The following is a 20,428-nucleotide window of genomic DNA, read 5'->3' as shown; positions in this document are numbered from 1 at the left end:
CCCTGGCCCGTGGGGCAGGGGGGCTTCCTTGTGAAGGGGATGTGAAGCTGAGAGCTGAAGGATGGCTGGGCTTTAGATTTTGATGAGGTGACAGGGCTGGGGAATAGGGAAATGAGTTCGGATGCTGGGCTCTGAGCAGGGAGAGTGGGGCTGCCGTGTGGAAAGGGCTGGGTGAATAGCCTGGAACGGGCAATATTAGAGGGCATGGAGGCCACGCTGGGGGATCGGGTCTCCATTTGCTCCCCCTCCCCAGTTGGCCATCCCCTCGGAGCCCTGAGCTATGAGCGCCTGAGGAATGGCTGCCTCCAGGCTCCTCCGTGCTGCCTCTGAGTGCTGGTCACCTGGCAGGGAGGAGAGCGCTTCCCCTGACCACACCTGAAGCTGTCCAGTCAAGGCCTGGGTGCCAGCCGGTGGGGGCACTGCTGCCATCGTGCTACCGCAGGAGAGCCCCCCCGGCCGCTGTGTGAAGCAGAGCTGGGGAGGCTGGGCTGGTGGGTAGGGAGAGATGGTGGTGTTTGGACGAGACTGTTGGCAGTGGAGGCGGTGGCAGAGAGCTGGATTCAGGATGTGGTTTGGAGGTGCAGTCATCCGGACCCACGGATGGACACGGATGGGGTGTGGGGTGGGGAGAGAAAGAGGAGTCGGTAACTGCAGCCTCGGTGGATGGCAGTGCCGGTCACCGAGACGTGGAAGGCTGGGGGGAAGCCCACTTGGGGGAAATAAACGCAGGCACACGTGTTCTGTCTTGGACATTTTGTGTGTGAGGAGCTGCCAGGGGACCAGTTGGGTGCAAGCGCCTGGGCTGGAGATGCAGTGTGGGAGCTCACCCAGAGTCGGTGGGTGCAGTCGTGGCAGTGGGCGTCTGTGGGTGGGCTTGGGGGGGACCAGGCCGGGCCCGCAGGAACTGGAACATCTGGAGGTCGGCAAGAGGACAGGCAGCGGCTGACAGAGAAACCCAGCGGGGTGGAGGTGACAGCCTGCCCGTGATGAACCAGGCCAGCGCTGCCCAGGCCGCAGACGTGCGCCCTGAGGGCCCCCAGGCGCCAGCCGCCTGTCCCCGGGTGACGGATGAAGGCCGCTGCCTCCCACCCACTCCCGCCAGTGCCTGCCTTCTGCCACCACCAGGCAGTCCCTCAGGAGTAGGGAAAATGGGAAAATAGAGGCTCACTGTGACAGCCTTTTAAAAGTGATTTTTAAAACTTCCTGTAATTATTGATTAAAAGGCCCATTGCTCCAAAGACTCTGTGGTGGAAGAAGGAAAGTCATTTTAGAAGGAATTTCTGGAGAGGTGAAGCATTTCAGCAAATTGGCCAAGCAGCATTTGCAACTCCAGGCTTATATTTCAAAAGCCATTAAAAGCCCCTAAAGAAAGTGCTGCAAAGGAGTAATTTTGAGAAAGGGAAATATTTTTGAGGGAGGAAGGAGAAAATGCCAGCTGTGGGACGGGCCGCGGGCCGTGGGCAGAGGAAGCAGGAGGCCCCTGCGCGCCTGCTCGGCGGGGCAGGCTGGGCTCCTCTGGCTCCTGCTCTGGCAGCACATGCTTCGGCCCCCCTCTGCCCTCGCTTCCACTGCTCCCTTACTTGGAACGGCCACTTCTCAGCACCATCCTTTCCAAAGTTAAGCGTTTTTGTGGAGTCCTTTCCCTTTCCTGGTACCCCGGCCCTCACTGGCCTCCTGTGGCCCATGGCCTCTGCATGGCCCAAGCATATTTGTGGCTAGGGACCCTCTGCTGCTGTTTCATGTCCGTCTCTGGTTTTCCCCCAGCAGGCTGTGGTCTGTGCTGGGAGAGAAGGGCGCTCAGTGCCAGGGGCAGAGTCTGCAGAACATCGGTTGCTCCTTCCCTTCTTAGTTCATGGCCAAGGTGCCACTGGGGACCTGGAGCTCCCCACCTGTCATGTCTCTGTCCTGGGTCTGCATCCATCCATCTGTCCATCCATCCATCCACCCACTCACCTGTCCGTCTGTCCATCCATCCACCCGCCCATCTACCCATCCACCCATCATCCTTTATCCATTCACCCACCCACCCATCTATCCATCCTTCTGCTCATTAATTCTAGGCCTCTAGGCTGGGATACTACAGCTAAGGTCCATGTTCTTGGGGTGGCGGGAGACAGATAGGAAGCAGACAGCTACATGATCCATGTGAAGCGTGCTGAATTTAGAGAGCATGAGGCTGTAGAAATCCATTGATCTGGGGGTGGACAGGAGGCTTCCTGGGATCTCAGTCATCCTGGACCTTCCCTGGTATGATTATGTACAGCCACTGTGGGCTTTAGTGAGGGGGCCTGGGTAGAACCCCAATGAGCAAAGCTTGATGGAGAGGAGGGGAGGGCTGAGCCCTGTGCCTCGTGGGTGTAGTTTCTGTTCTGCTTTCTCTGTGGAAATGCAGGTTTGTGTGATTGTTTTAGAAGTTTTCTGTCTAACTCTAGTCTCATTGCTGAGCTGACATAAAGCCATGTCCAGGAGCCACATACACAAGAAGCATTCATGTGTTCATAGTAATAAATCTTGGTACTTTTAAAAACTTCCTTTGCAGACCCCTCCTTTCAGAGCTCTGCTCGCCCCTCTCAGCCCGAGTTTGTTCCTCTGGGAAATGAGGTGGTGGGATTAGCTGAATTTCAAGGATGTTAACATTTTGAATGTCTAGAACCCATTTGTTGGAATCCCAGAGCACACAGACTGAAATATTATTTTTGCTTCTTTTCAACCTGATGAAGAGAAACCTGTGAAGGAACACATCACCCCAGAAGGGGAAGATGTGACGAGCGACAGCACTGGGTGGGCCGTGCCCGCAGGTGCATGGAGGGCGCAGTGAGGTTGTGCCTGACGCTTTGGGTGCCACCCGTTCTGCTTCAGCCGCAGTTGCTGCTGGGTCCTTCCATGGAGGAGGTGCTTTGGGGCCAGCGCTGCCCTTGGGTGACAGATGTGTGACAGATGAGTGACAGGGAGGAGTTAGGTGGATCTGGGCTTCTGTGGGTGTGTGCTGGGTTCAGGGAGCCGATTGTCCTGAGGTTTGCGGAGGGCCTCTGGGGAGACTGGTTGACCTCAGAGCACATCTGGGGAGCAAAGCACTGTCCGAGGGATGAGGTGGGCTTTTGGATCAAAGAGGAGTGAGGGGCAGGCTGGGAGCTTGGGAAAGGGCAGTGGAAACAGGGTGCCCCGGCCCTGGGGCTACACAGGGTTGAGACTGACCCCTGAGAAGGGCTGAGAGGGGAGGGGTCATGAGGAGGACAAGGAGTCCTGGGCATAACACGGTCTGGCCCTCGGTGGTGCTAGGGATGGCAGCTGTTCATTTCTAAGATTTCTCAAACCTTTTTGGCTTTCTTCCTTAATCTGGTAGCACAGATATGTTTCTCTGTGCCTGAAAAAGAGACTTGTGTGCTTATGTGAGAGACAGCTGTGTGAGGGACACGTGGGGAAGTGCTTCGGGTGGAAGGAGAAGGACTGGGTGGTGTAGTAGAAGGTTGGGGACTAGAGAGAAGATGGGGTACACAGGGCCTTTAGTGCTTAGGAGCCCCATGGGTCCTCAGAGAAGATGTGTCCCACATATGTACATCCACATGGCACATGTCCATGTGAATGGCAGGCTCGGGCACTGTAGCCTCCTTACTCACTGATGGTTCCAGTGGGGAATTTAAGCATCACAAAAGAGGACACAATGTTTCCCAAAAGAGGAGATGCCATTTCACTGAGTTTCCGAAGGTTCTATTGGGTACAAATCCTGAGAGATGCTCTCTTAAAGCTGCCTGTGGCCCGTTGAATATTGGGAAGCACCATGTCTTATGCTTCCTTGGAGATTCTCAATGAACATTAGCGTTTCAGAGGCTCCTAGAAGTCCTCCTGCAAGAGAAATCTGTTAAACTCCCTTTAAACCTGTGTTTCCTAACCGTGTTTGACCCCCGATCCCTTTTGTTACAGAAAGCCTACTGAAGTCCTACATAAGTCTCCTGTCCCACATACACACCTGGGGGCCCTTTGATAATTTTACATCCTCACGCTAACTACCTTATGGACTCACAAGCTCTGAATCTCTACCCAGAGTGAAAATTAGGCAGCGCGTTTATGGTCTGGCCTGCTGTAGCCTCGTCGGAGCTTGGAGCAGGCCTGCTGGAGTCAGAGCGCAGATGCATCTGTTTGCTCACTGCTGCTCTGCGAGCCCTCCGCCTGCCTGAGTTTGCAGACCCATTGCTTCCTGGTTCAGCCTGAGCGTTTGGCCCAGTGGCCCGTCTGTACAGTGACCTTCACGGCCAAATGAAGCTCACCTAAGCCCAGGAAGCTCTGTAGGACACAGAATGTGAGCAGAGACGCTCCATCTGTCGAATCCCCCCTGCCCTGCAGCAGCGCAGGCTCCAGGAGCTGTTCTCATTGCCTTTTTTGCATATAGTGATGAAATAATATAGGAAATTCTTCCAATTTTGAAATAATTTTTGTCAAGGCACCAGGGGCAGCCTGAATGTGTGACAGAATGCCCCCGAGCTTGGAGAGAGGAGCCGAGGGACCTGAGGAGGGAGGAGGAACGAGAGGTGGGCTCTTCCTTGAGAGGGGTCAGGAGCGGCTCCAGGGTGGCCTTCTTCTGCCTGCTGGCTGGGCAGGTGGGCACCGCTGAGCCGGAGCCTGGGATGATGTGGTTCTGGCACATGTTGGGATGGAGCCCTGGGACACCTGTAGTATGTCTTTGAGCAAATGCTTGTTCCTCTTAGGCCTCGGGTTTCTCCACTGATAAAATCACGCAGTGGACAAGTGCTCTGGGGCTCATCAAGTCTAGGCAATAGGCTTCTGCTTAGAAGGCAGTTGGTCTGTTCACACGTTTGTTACCAATGTTGCCTCAATTCCTAGGGAGATAAATTGGACCCAGTGGCTATCCTGAAGGGGAGGGCTGTACCTATAGGGCCCATCTAAGTGTGGCCTACTGTGGCTTGGGCAGGCCCAGGCCTTCCTGCCTGCAGAGATGCCGCTGGGGCTAGGGCCAAGGGTCACTGACCAGCCACATTTCTGAGCCGATCTGGGAGGGAGGGGAAGAGCTCTGTGACTTGACTCCTGTTGGGTGTCCCCCCATTGTTATGTCTGCATCCCCATCTGCATCTGAGGTGGGGTCCATTCTGGGTACAGACACAGCTGCAGCTCCCTGGCATTTCTGTTGGAGTGTGCCTGTCCAAAGCCTTGCCTGGCCCTCTGTCCTGGCTCTCCACTGCCCTGGCCTCTGGCTTGGACAGATGTGACCTGACCCAACTCAGAGGTGACCCTGGAATGGCCAGAGCATTTGGAGAGCCTGACGCTGCCTCCCTGGTGATGTAGCCCCCATACTCGAGGGCATGTGCACACCCATCGCCCAGGGAGAGAGTGAGCAGCGCCCCCTCGGATGATTGATTAGCTTCCTACATTTCCCTTTGCCAAGGCATCTCAGAAGCACATAGCAGACGGCTTCTCGGGGAATTCCTCCGGGGAACCAGGCTTCTACAAATTCAACCACATGTGGCAATCCAGTATTCAAATGAGAGAAGAAATTGGGAATGGAAACATGCTCTCCCCTGCTCCCTCAGTTAAAAACCTGGATACAGAGCTGGAAGGGTCAGAAGCAGCTTCTCCTCTCCCCTGGCTCCCCTCTTGGTCAGAGGGAGAAGAAGAGCCCTGGGGCCTCTTCCAGCCCTGTCTGGTGAAGAGGCCTCCTTAGGGCTGCTACCGCGAGGTGCGAGTCCAAGGAAGTGGGCTTAGGTTCAGCTGAACAGGCTTTGCTTCAGTGGCTGCTGGGTGTTAGGCCTGGGCCTGACCCTGAGTGGAAGCAGGTCCAATAGCTTATTGTGGCTTAAAAAGCACAGGCTCCTGACACAAACCTGGGTGCTCACACTGACTTGGCCATGTTCCAGCTGTGTGACCTTGGACCAGGGCTTTCGGTGTTCTGAGCCTCAGGTTCTCTGTTTGTAAAATGGGGATCATAGTCCCCATCTCACAAGATTGTTGCGAGGATCAGATGACTTGGTGCACACAGAGAGCTTAGCACGCGCACAGTTCCTGGTGCGCTCTCATTAATCACACGCACTCTCATTAATCACACGGCCCTGAGCCCCTGCAGCAGGCAGAAGTGTGTGCCCTGGGTCAGAGATGACAGAGTGGAGGCTGGGAGGGGTTGTATGTGTTTTCCTAAAATCACTTAGGTTGTTGCTGCTAAAGCAGGGCGAGGCTTAGGGTGTCTCCAGGAGGGTGCCATCCTGGCCCTGCACCCGGAGGGACACAGGAATCCCTCCCTAGTCTCAGGCTGGTCTGGGAGGAAGAAGAGCCTGCTGGGGCTTCACCATCTTTGGCAGCGGTTGGGCCATTAAGAATATGCTACTTATTTTTGTTTTCCTCTTCCAGAAAAGTGTTTATAGAATTCCAAGGAATTAGAAGAGCTACCCAGATCTATGCCCCTAAGTGGCAGAGACAGCCCCTCTGTGGAGGGAGAATTCAGAGCCCCCTGCCCAAGAGCCCTGATCTTCCCCGCCTTGCCCTGTGCCCATGTTTTACGGTGTTGCTTGCTCCCTGGCATTTGGCTTCCCTGTTCCTTGCCTTGAGTTTTCATCGCATTAATGTTTATGAGCAAATAAAACTTGGATTGCTGCTCTGGGCTGTGGGATCACTGCTGACTTGGGGAGGAGCCTCTGATGTAACATAATCCCGCTTCTCTGACTTTCCATGACTTCCACTGCATTCTCCTCTAGGAAGATGAGTAAAGGAGTGGAAATCGATGAAATCAGGGGCCTTGCCTTCCTCCCCTGACCTTGGCACCATCAGTCTCCCACTGGCAAGTGGCACGAGAGTCAGAGTGTTGGAAACACACTCACTCCTGCGTGGATGTGGACGGGCATGGGTGAGCAATCTTGAGGGATACAAGAGCACTGGGGTGTCATGGGTGGTGTGTTTGTGGATTCCCCACAGACTGAGGTCTCAGGGCAGGACTGGTGGATATGTTTTTGATCATATGCATGAGAATGTCCCATTCTTTTGGAGCAAGAAATTGAACAACATAACTGATTATTTCAAGGATAAAATCTAGTTGAACTGGTGTGTGGGGCCATGTAGATTCTCATGCTTGTAACAAATGTATTGTTTTTATTTTCCTGAATGCAGAGTCCCATATGGGACTCTTTTTAGTGGGCTTGGAGAAGTGGCTGTGGCCTTGGTGGGCACAGTTATCAGGGTGAGGAGGGGAGGGCTGCACGTCACTGCAGTGGGTGGCAGGCTGCACTTGGCTGCATTATAGAGCCGCAGCTCGAGGACGGGTAGCACATTCCTTCTGGGGCTGTTGTTGAGGCCGCAAGCCGAGAGGAGGAAGGTAATTACATAATTTCATGTCAGTCTTGTCTCAAGGGGCCAAGCTAGCTGACTCTCCAAAACTGGGGTTTATTTTTGACTTTTTAATTTATAGGCTGATACACATGCATGCTAGTTTTCTCCTAAGGTTTTCAGGAACAGTCGAGGTGTACCTGGTACAGCAGGCAAGACTGAGAGGAGCAAATGTGGTTGCGACACCGAAAATCTCGTAGGTTCGCAGGGAACATGGTGATGCCGCAGGATGGAAGAACGTGCGGAGGAAAGGCGCGGGCAGACACCCCGTTGTTGGGGGCAAGGCTTTCTGGAGGAGGAGGAGGAGGCGGACTGGCCCTTGGAGGATATGGGATTCCCACGGGTGGAGATGGGGCAGGAGAGGCCTCAGGGAAAGGTCTATCTGAAACAGGTGTGTAGACTGAGAGGTCAGGGCCATCTGGTAGGAGGTTCTGCAGGGGAAGTCCTGGGAAAGAGACTAGAGAGGGTGAGGCCCTAATGGGCTTTGGAGATGCTCAGGGGGTGTTTGTTGAATAAATCTGTGAGTTAATGGCTGAGCCTTCATTCTTTGACAGATGCTTACTGAGTAACTATTATGTGCTGACCACTCTGCTGCTACTGATAGGCAGCCGATAACTGTCACTCCCTTGTGAGTTTCCGTCCCAGCCAGGGAAGGTAGTGCACAGGTCAGTGTAATATGTAAGTAAGGCATGCAGTGTGTTAGGAAGAGGTAAGTGCGAGGGGCTGGGGGTGAGTGCCCGCCGGAGGGGGATCGGACCACCAGGGCTGTATGTGTGTGCGTTTGGGGGAAGGTTACAATTTCATTTTTGGCAGGGTAGCAGAAGAGGCCTCTTTGAGAAGATGACATTTGAGCAATTTGAAAGGGATGTAAGGCATAAACCAGGTAGATATTTGGAGGAAGAGCATTCCAGGCAGAGGGACTTGCCGTGCTTAGGGGCCTGACCCTGAGCATGCCTGTGTTGAACCTTGAAGGCTAGCGTACAGCTTTGGACTTCACCCCAGTGGTGTGGGGGCCTCTGGGAGATTTTGAGTAGAGGAGAGACATGATGTGATTTCTGTCTTGAAAGTATTGTTCTGTGCTGGGTGAAAACTTGACCATTTTGAGGGCAAGGGTAGAGGCAGGAAGACCAGTTGAGAGGCCACTGCAGCCTCTGGGGGAGACGTGATGGTGGCCTGGGCTGGGCAGTGTCATGGAGGTGGTGAGAAATGGTTCTGTTCTGAACATGGGAGATTTCTTAGCAGACTGCACATGGGTGTGAGACAGGGGCAATCAAAGAACATGCCAGTTTCAGCTTCAGCAACTGGGACCCAGCAGTCCGTGCATGGAGCAGGCTGGGTTGGATCAGGAGCTGTTACAGACATGACGAGCCTGAGATGCTTGTTGAGATGTGAGGGGCAGCTGGTTTTCCTTGTGGGGAGTTTTGGAGAGAGGTTGGAGCTCGAGATGTAAATTTAGGGGCCACTGGCCTTTAGAAGGGACGAGACTGCCAAGGAGATGATAGAGTATAGTGCCAACCAGGGCTGACATTTTATTTAGTTTTAAGTGCCAGGTGAAGCACTTACCAGCATTCCCTTTCTTTGCCTCCATCACAGCCTGATGGAGTAGGAGCTGTTATTTCCCCCATTCTACAGAAGAGGAACCTGAGGGTCAGAGGGGTTAAGTCATCTATCCAAGATCACACAGCTACTAAAGGTCAGAACCAGAATTTGCATGTCAGTCAGTCTGACTCCAGTTTTGATCACTGTGCTTACTGACTCTCAAAATTATGGACCTAATTCTGTGCATTGTTGGGGGTTCACTGAAGTTTTTGTGCAGAGAAAGGACTCAGAGCTGTGTCTTAAGAAGAGACACCTGGAACCCGGGGGCTCCTGACGAAGGTCCTGGGGAGGGGAGAAGCAGACGCCAGAGGTAGGGAGCTCGGAGAAGGTTTGGACCGGCCAGTGGGAGCTGGAAATGGGGCCTGGAGAAGGGATGTCCTGAAAAGGGAAGAACCAAACTGTGACAGACCCGCTGTTACGAGCTGAATGTTCGTGTTTCTGCCGACTTCCTGTGTTTAGAGACGGTCCTCCGGGGAAGTCAGTGAGGTTGAGGGATCATAAGGGTGGGGCCCTGATCTGATGGGATCATAGTGTCCTCCTAAGAAATGACACCAGAGAGCCCTGTCTCCGTGCACACGGGCGGAGGACACTGCACAGTGAGAAGGCGGCCATGTGCGAGCTAGAGAGAGAGCCTCGCCAGAACCTGAACTGGCCGGGACCTTCATCTTGGACCTCCTGCCTCCAGGACTGTGGGAAAGCAAAGGTCTGCTGGTTAAGCCACCCAGTCTGTGGTACTTGGTATGGCAGTCCAAGCAGACTAGTACACCCAGGCTCTTCAGTGTTCTGGCTTTTTCCAGAACTGTGTCTTCTCGCCACGCTGCAGGACTGAGCAGTTTGGTAGATGGTCTCTTAAGAGACCTCTCTTCTCCCCTGTCTAAGCAATTCTACGTATTTGAATGAACCAGAACAGTCACTGAACAACGACCTAGTGATTAGGTTCCTTGTGGAGTAAGAGAGAAATGTGAGAAGAAAACCGGTAAATTCTTTTCATTCTTAATAAAACCTACCATCAGCTCGCTAATGCCTGATACTAAGAGTTCAAAGTCCTCTCTGTGCCACTGATCTTCAAAGGAAGAATTTCCCAATTTGTTTGACAAGGCCTGAAAAAATGTGGGTGAGGCGCCTTTCAGATGAGAATTTTGTTTTATTAAAAAAATTTTTAAAGCATTTGAATTTTTGTACAAAAACTGGTGTAGAGTTTGTTCTTTTTTCCTCATTTGAAAACGCCAGTGTGTGTGTGTGTGTGGCAGGGGTGGGGGTGGGGGTGGAATGTAAGCAAATAGCAAAAACAGGTGTTTTTATAACAGTATTTCCACTGTCGAGAAATCCAAAAATCATTTTGATCGGATTGAAAAGCCCAATGATGAAATAACTTCATTTTCTTCCCTAAATGCTCTAAAGGGCCTGCCTGTTGATTCTCTCTCTTGTGTCCAGTGAAGCCATGTTGCTCTTCAATGGCCCGGGGGTTCCCTACTGCAGAAGGATCAGACCAGGTTTCTGGGCACATGGCCTCACCAGAAAGGTGGGAGTTTCAGAGCATTAAAAGCCTTTCCCCTCAGAAGTGCTGTGAAGACGCTTTCCTGAGCCAGAGGACAGCGCGACCACCTTCCTCCCGTCTTGTGCAGAGCACAAGCTGGCAGAGCCCTCAGTGCCCCACCTGGGCTTCCATTCCCTTTCCAGAAGGTTGAAAAACACGTCAAAACGGCATGCCTATGATGAAAGGGCAGCATGTATTTAGACATACCAGTAGCGGGAACCTCTTAGGAATAAGAAAAGTTTTGCCAGCTTTTACTGCACGCGGTGGAAAGAAGCCACCAAGGAACCCCACTGTGAGGTGAGTGGACTCCCCATTTCTGGAAGTCCTGCAGGAGGTCAGCGTCCATTTCCCTTTCCAGCAGGCTGGACTCCTAGACGAGGCATTTTGGCTACTTATGGACTGACAACCACAAGGCCACGATCCAGGGCCTTATCCCAGCTATAAAGTTACCCCAGTGCCAACAGGTGATGTGATAGTACCTTAGATCCTGGAACTGGGAAACTTCTAAATTTTTCAGATGGGGATTTTAGAACATTAAGTAAATGTGCTGTAACGCGGCTGACCTCTGCCCCCTCCCCGCTCTTGTCTTCCATGGACTCACGGGGTTCAACGGCAGCGTGTGGCTCCCTGGGCATCTGAGCCCACCCCCGAGGGGCAGGGAGCCCCCCTGAGGAGGCCACATCCTCATTTCCACCCTGGTAAAGAGGAGCCAGTTCTGGTGCCATGTGATGGACCTGGTTTTAAAGGGGGTGCAGAGAGGCACCCCTAGTGCAGTCAGCCTCTTGGCAAGCAGATGTTTCTGGGATCTTAATGTTTTCTCTTCTTTTCCCTGAGAAAATCCTTTCTCAATAAAAATAACTTGTCAGCCGTTCTTGAGGGCCTATAAATTGATGCTGGGTCTGTCCATTATAGTTGGCTTCTGTATGAAGAACCCATAGAAATCTTACTCATTCAGGGAGTGTTTAAAGTGGCAAATTTCAGAGTAAAGGTCTAACAGAAACCATAAATAAAACTTCAGAAGTAATGGAAGTGTTGATGAGCATCTGTGGAATTCCACACAAGAACAGTGAGCATGGTTCAGAGGCCAAGAGATTGACTGAGGTGTTGTGTTTGCCGTAAGAGAGAGAACATCCATCTTTATTTGGTCTCTGCTCTGTGGGGCTGGACCTGGAGAGGCATAGATGTGAGCAGGGCTCCATGGCTAGGGTTGCGGGAGGGTGTTTGTCACTGTCAGGAGTACTGGCAAGTCCAGGCTCTGCAGGCTGCCAGTGGGGGAAGAACTTGCTGAGGACCAGGGCCTTGAGCCCACCAGGCTCTCAGGCCCACTGCCTGCCTCGCAAGGTGGGAAGGTCCTGACCTCATGGTGATCATGGGCTAGCAGCACGCTGTTGGGGCAGTTGGAACGATGTGTCTATGTGCCATCTTCAAGCTAAGGAAACTCAAGTGAAGAGGAGTTTGTGACTTGTCCAAGTTCTGGAGCAAAGCCATTGCTGGAATCTGGAGTAGCGTCAGTGGTTCTCAGTATCTCGGGCCTGCCCTCTCTGTGCCGTGCTTCCTTCTTTCCCATCATAACCACACTCGCCATCAAGTATTATTGAATCTGCTCCACGGCAGGACCTGGGCTGGGTGCAGGGTTGTAGGAAGGTACATCAGTGTGCGGGGGATTGTACTTGACCTCCTCTGGCAAGCCCTCTGTTCCTTCTGCTGGGAACTGCACACATAGAAGACAGCATGTAGGACAAAGCCCTAGTGACAATTACCCATTCATTCATTCAACAAGCATTTATTGAGCTATGTTCCTGGTTCTGTGCTAGGTGCTCAGTATACTATAAACTACGCAAATGTGTGGTGTAAGAGAAAAGCTCTAAGGGTGGCCTAGCAGAGGTGAGATTGGCCAGTGGGTGGGGTGGGTGGAGGCTTTCTAGAGAAGGTGGGGCTGAGCTGGGCCCTCAAGGATGCCAGCATTTTGGAAGTACAGGCAGCTTCCTGGTGGGAGGGGCAGTGTAAGCAAAGACCTGGGAGTGGGACTGGTGGGGGTGTGCAGATATGGATGAGCAAGCCAGATGGCAGGTGGGCCACTCCTGGCAGTATCCCTGTGGGTGGGCCAAGCTTGAGTCTCCACAGGGTTGTTCTGAGTGCTGGACTCCAGCCTGGCATCTTGTGGCTGCCCCCAGGAGCACTGTAAGCTTCTGCCCCAATGCTTGGCCATCTGGCAGGCAGATTTGGGTCACACTCTGCCCCTTGCCCACGTTTGCCTCTTGGCCTGGTGTCCCTATTGCCTCCCCCAGGCAGCCTGCGTTCTCTGACGCAATCGACCATGGCCCCAAATACCCCAGCCCAGGCCTGGACACGTGGGGAGTGTTGCCAAGTAAAATAGAGGACATCCACTTAATTTGAATTTCAAATAAAAATAAATGACAATTTATATAAGTGTGTCCCATGAGCTAATGCATGCAATGTTTGGGATGTAAATATACTAAAGAGTTACTTGTTGTTTATCTGAAATTCAAATTTAACTGAGTGTCCTTTTAAAAGCAAGAACTGTATCTGTCAAAAAGCTTGCTGATTGGTTAGTGAAACTCCAGGGTTTCTCGAATCACTGGTTTTAGGAATTAGACACACAGAGAGGTGTAGAATGGAACCCAGGTGGGGGACCTCTGAATGTGATTGTTCAGGTTTGAATCTCATCTTTCTCATTCACCCACTGTGGGGTCTTGAGCAAGTCACTTACCTCTCCAAGCCTGTTTCTGTGAAATGGGAAATGTGAGAGGAATAAATGAGATAATGCTGGGAAGGTGCTAGCACAGTGCACTTCATAGCCCCAACAGAGTGGCAGCCCCCGTTACTATTATGACTATCCTGTGATCATACCTCAGGGGGCCACATAGGTGCTCTGTAATTTCCCCCAGAAAGCCCTCTGCTCCTTCAGCTCCTGCCTCTATTTCTCAAGGCTGGCCTTGCTGAGGGTCCCCTGCTTCTGCTCTCCCCCGAGTGTGTTCTTTAAGGGAAACACACTAGATTTTCCCAGATTTGTGTGACCTTGGATAAGTTACCAGACCTCCATCTGAGCTGGAAACAATTGTGTCCCTCTACACGCTCCCCTCTACCCCTGCCACTCCCCCAACACACACAGCTTACTTTATGCCCACAGATGCGGCTCAAGTAGCAAATCCTTTGGAAGACTTTATAATGGGACGTAGATCATTACAGATGGGACTCAGCTTTTACAAAATATTTTCGGAGGTAGATAAATTAGATCATGAAAAGTGCATAAGGGATATCAATTATGCAGCAGCCAGAAGAATGGTTATAAAGTGATCTGGCCTCAGTTTTGGCCCATGAAACATTAACTGCAGCCATTAAAGCATAAAACATCCCTTGCTCCCTACTTCAGAGAAGGGGGTCGTGGTGGAAGACCTGGCTTTGCCCAAAGGAGGTTTTAAGGCTTGTGGAGACCTCCTTTGCTTGTGGTCATCTGAGGAGTAAAAGGCCGCCTGAGAGCTACAGAAAACTTGGCCTGGGCCTGTTTGGGTGGAGGAGGAGTCCTGGGGTGCTCTGGGGGCTTGCGGGCACAGGGGGCCAGCTGAGGGCTCAGCTGAGAGGCTCTCCTGACCCTGTGAACCCAGGGCAGAAAGCACACACTGGAATATCGTGGCAGACTGGTTAGATACCACGACTCCTGGGTCCTCAAAAATTCCCCAGAGGTATCATGCTTGTCCTAACTCATGCCCAACAGCAGCACAATCCTGACCCTCAGCAGGCTGGCATCTGCCCGATTCCCCGAGCCTGGATGCTGCTAGTGAACATGGGCATCCAGAGAGAAGGGGCAGGTGAATGTGACCAGGCAGACAAACTCCACGTTTCCTCCTTCGACGAAGCTTCAGCAGCCATGGCTAGTCCCAGACCTGGCCGTGAGTTCTGTCCCTGAAAGAGCCCAGACCCTCCTCTGAGCCACACGCAGGCTTCCTTGAGTGTCTCTCACTGCTCTCTGGGCGAGACAATGTGCTGCGGGGAGACAGGCGCCTTCCTCCTCCTCTTGACCCGGTGGGCACTGGGCTGGGAGCCGTGCTGCTCTAGCTGTGCGGGTGCTGAGGGTCAGTTACCAGCTAAAGGTGCCATGGCCAACATTCCGTGGCCCTCCTTCACTCTTGGCCTGTAGGTGTCTCCTGGGATCAGGGCGTGTGTAAACCTGCAGTCAGTCTCTCTGTTTTAGGCTCACAGCCATCAGAAGGACAAGGCAGAATGGCGGTGGCTGCAGCTGCGTGCCCTCGGAGGGCTGGGTGTGGCTTGGAATGGGGGTTCCGTGTGAGCTGAGCACTTTGAGGAGGGAGGCGGGCCGGAGCGGGGCGAGCCCTCTGCAGGAAGGTCTGCTCCTCTCGAGATCAGAGGTGCGGGAATACGTTCCTCCTGCGCTGGGTTCTCATCTCCCCCAGGGCCCCATCCCCCTGGGGTCTCCGTCCTTCCTCCCCGAAGTCACTGCCTCCCTGGGTCCTGCTTCTTTCTGCCTTGCTGCCGGACAAGAACAAGAGCTTTTCTTTAAGTGCAGGAAACGATGATACGATCTCCTCATTGATATCCCAGACCTGGGATTCTGACGGGTATGAGATCATATCCCTGCTCTGCCACTTGCAAGCTGTGTGACCTTGGATAGGTTACCTGGCCTCTCTAGGTCTCAGTCCTCCCCATGCAGAATGAGCCGAACAAAGATGCCTACCCCACATCATGCCTATAAAGTGAATCCTCTGATGGGTGCCCTTCAAGGAATGGTTCTCCCCTGGGGTGGGGAGATGGATGTGGGACCTTGAGCCCTGCTTATCTTTTTAGAGGTTGGAGTTTGGGGGCAGGCACTTGGCTTCCCTGGCCTATTCATGCTTCCATAAAATAGACTTGGTTTGTGGTTAGTTTCACTATAAATATCAGCAATTCAACTTTTCAAATGCTGAAGCCATGTCTCACTGGGGTGCCCCTTCCCCATCCACTTTAAACTTGCACTGCTGGATCTTACTATTATTAATGACTGTAGCTACCATTTATCTAAGGTGTCTCATGGTGTAAAGTGCTGAGCTAATGTTCTGCATGCATTCTCCAATTTCACCTTTAACTCAGTAGATGGTGTGGCCAAGGCCTAAAGACAATAAGCCACATGTCTGAGGTCACAGTCCTAGTAAGTGATGGGGCAGGATTTGAACACAGGCATCCTGACTCGAGAGCAGAGAAATAACAGGCAGGCCTATGTGGGAGAAGCTTTCCTAAGTCCTGCCTGTGAGCCCCCAATTCTAGAATGCTGAGGACAGTAACGGGGGGGGGGTGTCAGAAGGAATTTCCATTGTTTTCTACTACAAATGTGGAGGAAGGAGCCCCATGGAAGTGATTTCATTTGCTCTTGGATTCCAGCATCTGTCAATCTGCTGTAAATTTCCTTGAACTAAAGACCCTTCTGGAGAGAGAAACGCTTCCCCAAACCACTGAAGGATGCTGAAAAGGACAGGGTAGCTCAGCACAGAGATGAGGAAAAGGGCACGGGGCTGGCTCAGCCATTCTGTGAGCTGATGGCTGAAAAAGAGCTTGGATTTTGCTACTTAGGCATCGTGAACACAGTGAAAGGAAAGTTTAAAGGGTCTTGCACGGAGCTCAGATGATGCAGGAGATTCACCATGGTGAAGATTCACACCTGGGGGGTGTGTCCGTGGGGCTGGGGCCGGGCAGTTTACAGATCTATACACAGAGGAGGCTAACTGATTGCCCAAAGCAGGATGCCTTTGAGAGAGAAAGGTGTTCTTAATGATCGTGCTGGGATGATAGGCATTAAACTGGGACTGTTCTTGGGAACAATTGCAGATTATTCCTATTTATTTATTAAAGCAGCCCTTTTGGCTTCTGATGAGCAGGAGACCCTTTTTATCCGGTTCGAGTTGTGTCCACATTTTGAAGTCAGGTGGTAGTTTACTCAACTCCATTACGCTCCACTGTTAAAAGGCAGAGAAGGTATCTTGGAAGAGGGAAGGACACAGAGCATCTTGGAAGATGAGGGCTGCAAGGTGTGAAGAAAGGGGAGTTCCTGTACTGGAGTTCTTCCACGGAAAGGGATTTTCTGGAGCTTTGGGGATCACTTCTCAAACTCTAAACCGTGTGGTCCTGAGTGTGGCAGCTGGTGGTGGTGTCAGCGCGGAGCCCTGATGGTGCAGAACACTGCTGGGAATTCTCCTGGAGGGAGGGGCCCGGCAGCTCTGAGGCCTTCCAGCGCCCTGGCAGGCCCGTCCTGCCTCCTGAGAGTAGTGTGGGGCCCTGCGGCCGTGCTCGCTGTGGGCTCCTGGCGTGGCCGGCATGGCCGAGCCCAGGACGAGCACTCAGGCAAATTGCTGTTGTTTCTGAGGGCCGCAGGCAGGGCCCAGTGGGCTGGGGAATCCAGTGCTTTTGCTGTCGTGTACAACAACACTAACCAGCCCCACCTTGTTCTAGGTCTTGAGTTGTGTGAACCCACATGTACGCGTCACAGTGAGTTTGACAGAATACAGTTCCTGCTGGTTTTCCTGGCTTGTATCTCCCAGCTTTGCCTCTAGAGAGGGATTGAAGCTTTCCTTCCTGTCTCACACAAAAGCCCACAGGGAAGTGTCCTCTTGGCCTGTCCCTGTCCAGGCACTGGGGGCAGTGGAGCATTTATGAGGAGCCCAGCTTAAGTTAGAGCTCTAATTCTGGCTACTTGCGGTAGCTGGAAGTGACAGAAAGACCAAACATGGCATCCCCATTTCCTACCATGTGACTGCAGGGGGGAGTGATCCCTTGGAGGGGTGCATTTTCCAGACAAGGGGAAGATGCGGCAGAGAAGGCTGTATATTCTTACCACGGGCAGCAGAGTTACAGCTGTTAAGTCTCCGTTGATTTGATCAAAGGGACAGTGTCTGATACAAATGTGTATTTCTTGATGACTAGTGAGGCTAAGTATTTTCCCACAGGTTTTTTGGAAAACGTTTTTTCCCATTTGTATTCTTTTATGCATCACCTGGCTTTTGCTCATTTTTTTGAGCTGTCATTGAGTATTGCAGAGGAGTGGGGGTGGGGAAGTCTGAGTTGGCTATTTTCTAGTGCCTTTGGTGGATAATTGTGTCAGCTGTATTTACTCCTGCTTAGAAAACCCAGCTAAGCCTTCAGGAGACCAATGTGGAAATCCAAGAAAAAAGCTCTCTCCCTAATCAAATTTCTTACATTATGAATGGTTATTAAATATTTTGTGTGAGAATTGTAATTACTGATTAAAGTCAATATCAATAACTTCAGAGAATCAGTGGGTAACACTAATTAGAAGGCACCGAGTCACCCTAGTGTCCCTCTGTAGCAATTTGGGGATTGCCGTAATTGTGGGCAGCCAGCGCAGGGAGGTGGGCACGCTGGCTGGGGTGGTGGCATGTGCTGGGCGACAAAGCCCAGCTGATGGGCGGGGTAAATGCTGTGGGGCAGGGCTCTGCTGGCTTGGAGGGCTCCCCGTGGTGAGCTGTCTTGCCTTGTGGGCAGCATGGCGGCCGGCCTGCACCCTTCTGCCTCCAGCCGTGGGCTGTGTGGGTGAACAGAGCCTCACTCTGAGTGGTGGACGGTTTCCTGCCCAAGAGGGGGCCATCCACTCACTGCCTCACCGCTCTGCCTGTGCACACGTCCCTGCGGTCCCTCCTGCCCCTGACAACACACTCCCAGACACACGCACTCTCTCTACTGCTTCACTGCCCCTGGCTTTGTTTGGAAGGTTTCTCTCTGAGGGTTTTGTCCTCCCTGTAGTGGGAGCCTCTGAATGTGCTGCAGGAGGTCACAGCTGCAAAGTGTCCGGATCACATTAGCGCCCGGCTGGACCACCCAGTGGCATATACAGTCTGTGGGAGGAGAGAGGGAGCTGCAGACTCGGGCCCTGACGTCTCAGTGGGAGTCGCACTGGGATTTTTATTTCTCCTGAGACTTCTTCAGCCCTAGGACAGCATTTCCCCCTCTCTGGGAGCTGGGCTAGAATTGATCACTGGGGCTACTGGATGGGGACAGAAACGTGCAGGGGGAGCCGCAGGGAGGATGAGGCATTCATCATGTGGCCCGTGGCATCCGCTTCTGGCAGTACTTTGGTGGGGACCTGGCATTGGGGTCAGAATTCAAGACCCACTTCCCACCAGCTCTGGGCTTTGGAAAAGTCATGGCACCGCTCTGAGCCTCAGTTGCCCTCATCGTAGTGGATGATGGTACCTCCCTTGCAGCAGGCCGTTAGGGAGACAGCACAGCCTTTGAAGCCGATAGGCTGAGCTGACTCCCCGTCCACGCCTCTCCCCAGCCGTGCCACTGGGACCAAGTTATTCAACCTCTGAGCCTCAGCTTCCTAACATGTAAAATGAACATAACAACAGTACTGACCTCGCCGTATTTCTCGGAGGATTAAGGAGTTGTTAGGAACTTAGAGGAGTAAATACCACATAAGTGCTGTGAACTCTAAATACAGTGGCCCCCCTGTATCTGCAATTTCCATTGCTGAGGTTTCAGTTACCCCTGGCCAGCTGCAGTCTGAAAGCACATGAGCCACCTCCTCACGCATCCCAGGTCTAAAGGAGCCTGACACTGGGTCACAGTGCCTGCCTCATTCCCCTCACATCTTCTCATCACACAGGCATTTAATCATCCTCACATCATCACAGCAAGAAGGAGGGTGAGTACAGTCCAATAGGATTTATTTTGAGAGGGAGAGAGACCAGTTCACGCAACTTCTATTATGTATTGTAATTGTGCTATTTTATCATGAGCATCATTAAATAAATAATAGTACTTATTGTTAACATTTACTGTTCATCTCTTGTGGTGCTTAATTTATAAATTAAACTTTATCATAGGTATGTATGCATAGGGAAGACCTATAGGGCTCAGCACCCTCTGTGGTCACAGGCATCCTCTGGGGGTCTTGAATGAATGTATCCCCCATCGGTAGGGGGGATGATTGTACATAGAAAGTGATGCAAGTTGCCCGAGACGGGCTAGGCAGCCCCATCCATGTGCCGAGGACACCCACAGTGCTGGTGCTGGGACCAGGGTGCAGCAGGCTGGGCACGGTCCCTCCCCTTCTGAGCTAGTGGGAGGTATGAGGCCAGTGAAGGGACGGGATAACTGCAGGTGGTGGTTAGTGCCAAGAAGAAAACGAAACCAGGGTAAGGCAGTACCGAGGGGTGGGGCAGGGGGCAGGGCCCTATCGGGTAGGTGGAGTCAGTGACACGTGAGTGAGGTCCTTAAAGGGAGGAGGGAGGGAGGCCTGGGAGGGGGCAGGGGGAAAAGCAGGGACTGACACTTTTCACTGACTCTGTGACTTCCCTGTCCGGGGCCTGTGCCTCCCGCCCCGTGCTGCGCACGCCCCTCCTGTGCAGGAGTCCTGTCCTGACTGCCTGTGCCCGTGACTCTTGGGTGGGGAACTGCCCTCAGGCTGCTGGCACTGCGTGCCCCCCACATGGAGAGGTACCTGGGGACTTTCACCGCTCTTGAGGACAGCCCTTAACCAGTGATGGATGGGTGCAGGGCTGTGCCCGCCGCTCCTCTGCCCCTGATGGGGAGTGACCTGCCCTGTTTCCAGGGCTCCCCAGAGGTTGCATCACAGCCACCTCGGTGGGACTTTGCTAGATAGTCCTACTCGCCTGGCCTGTCACCTCCGGATCCTTCTTGCTCACTTCCCTGCCATCTGTAGGAGCACGTTGAGGGAACAGTGAGAAGAGCGACGGAAAACGGGGAGAGGTGGAGTGCAGGGAGGGCAGGGCTGGGTCATCTGGGGCCTGGTTGGCTGCAACAGACTGAATTTATAACAGGACCAGTTAGGAGGCTGTGCCAGGCACCCAGGGGAGAGGGCCAAATGCATGGATTTGGTATTTGTTCTGAGGATTATAGGGGATCAGCAGCTATTAATGTTTAGACATATGGGTTCAATTTTACAGTTTGCCCAAAGTCTGAGCAAGTCTGAGAGTCCAG

The 20,428-nt window shown here is 52.7% G+C and overlaps 1 long non-coding RNA gene across 6 annotated transcripts in view; it reads left to right on the top strand.

Moving 5' to 3' along the window:
- The window catches only part of LOC140846127 (uncharacterized), a 149,967-nt gene extending 139,933 nt beyond the window's left edge, over window positions 1-10,034 (top strand). For all 6 annotated transcript variants that reach the window (XR_012125034.1, XR_012125035.1, XR_012125036.1 and 3 more), the window contains 2 exons: window positions 6,699-6,847; window positions 8,917-10,034. This is a non-coding gene — a long non-coding RNA (uncharacterized lncRNA). The remainder of the gene's footprint in view (window positions 1-6,698; window positions 6,848-8,916) is intronic.
- Window positions 10,035-20,428: the final 10,394 nt, after the last annotated feature.

The sequence above is a fragment of the Manis javanica genome, chromosome 14 (assembly GCF_040802235.1).
Source record: "Manis javanica isolate MJ-LG chromosome 14, MJ_LKY, whole genome shotgun sequence".
NCBI lineage: Eukaryota > Metazoa > Chordata > Mammalia > Pholidota > Manidae > Manis > Manis javanica.
This window is presented reverse-complemented; position numbering and strand designations above follow the sequence as displayed.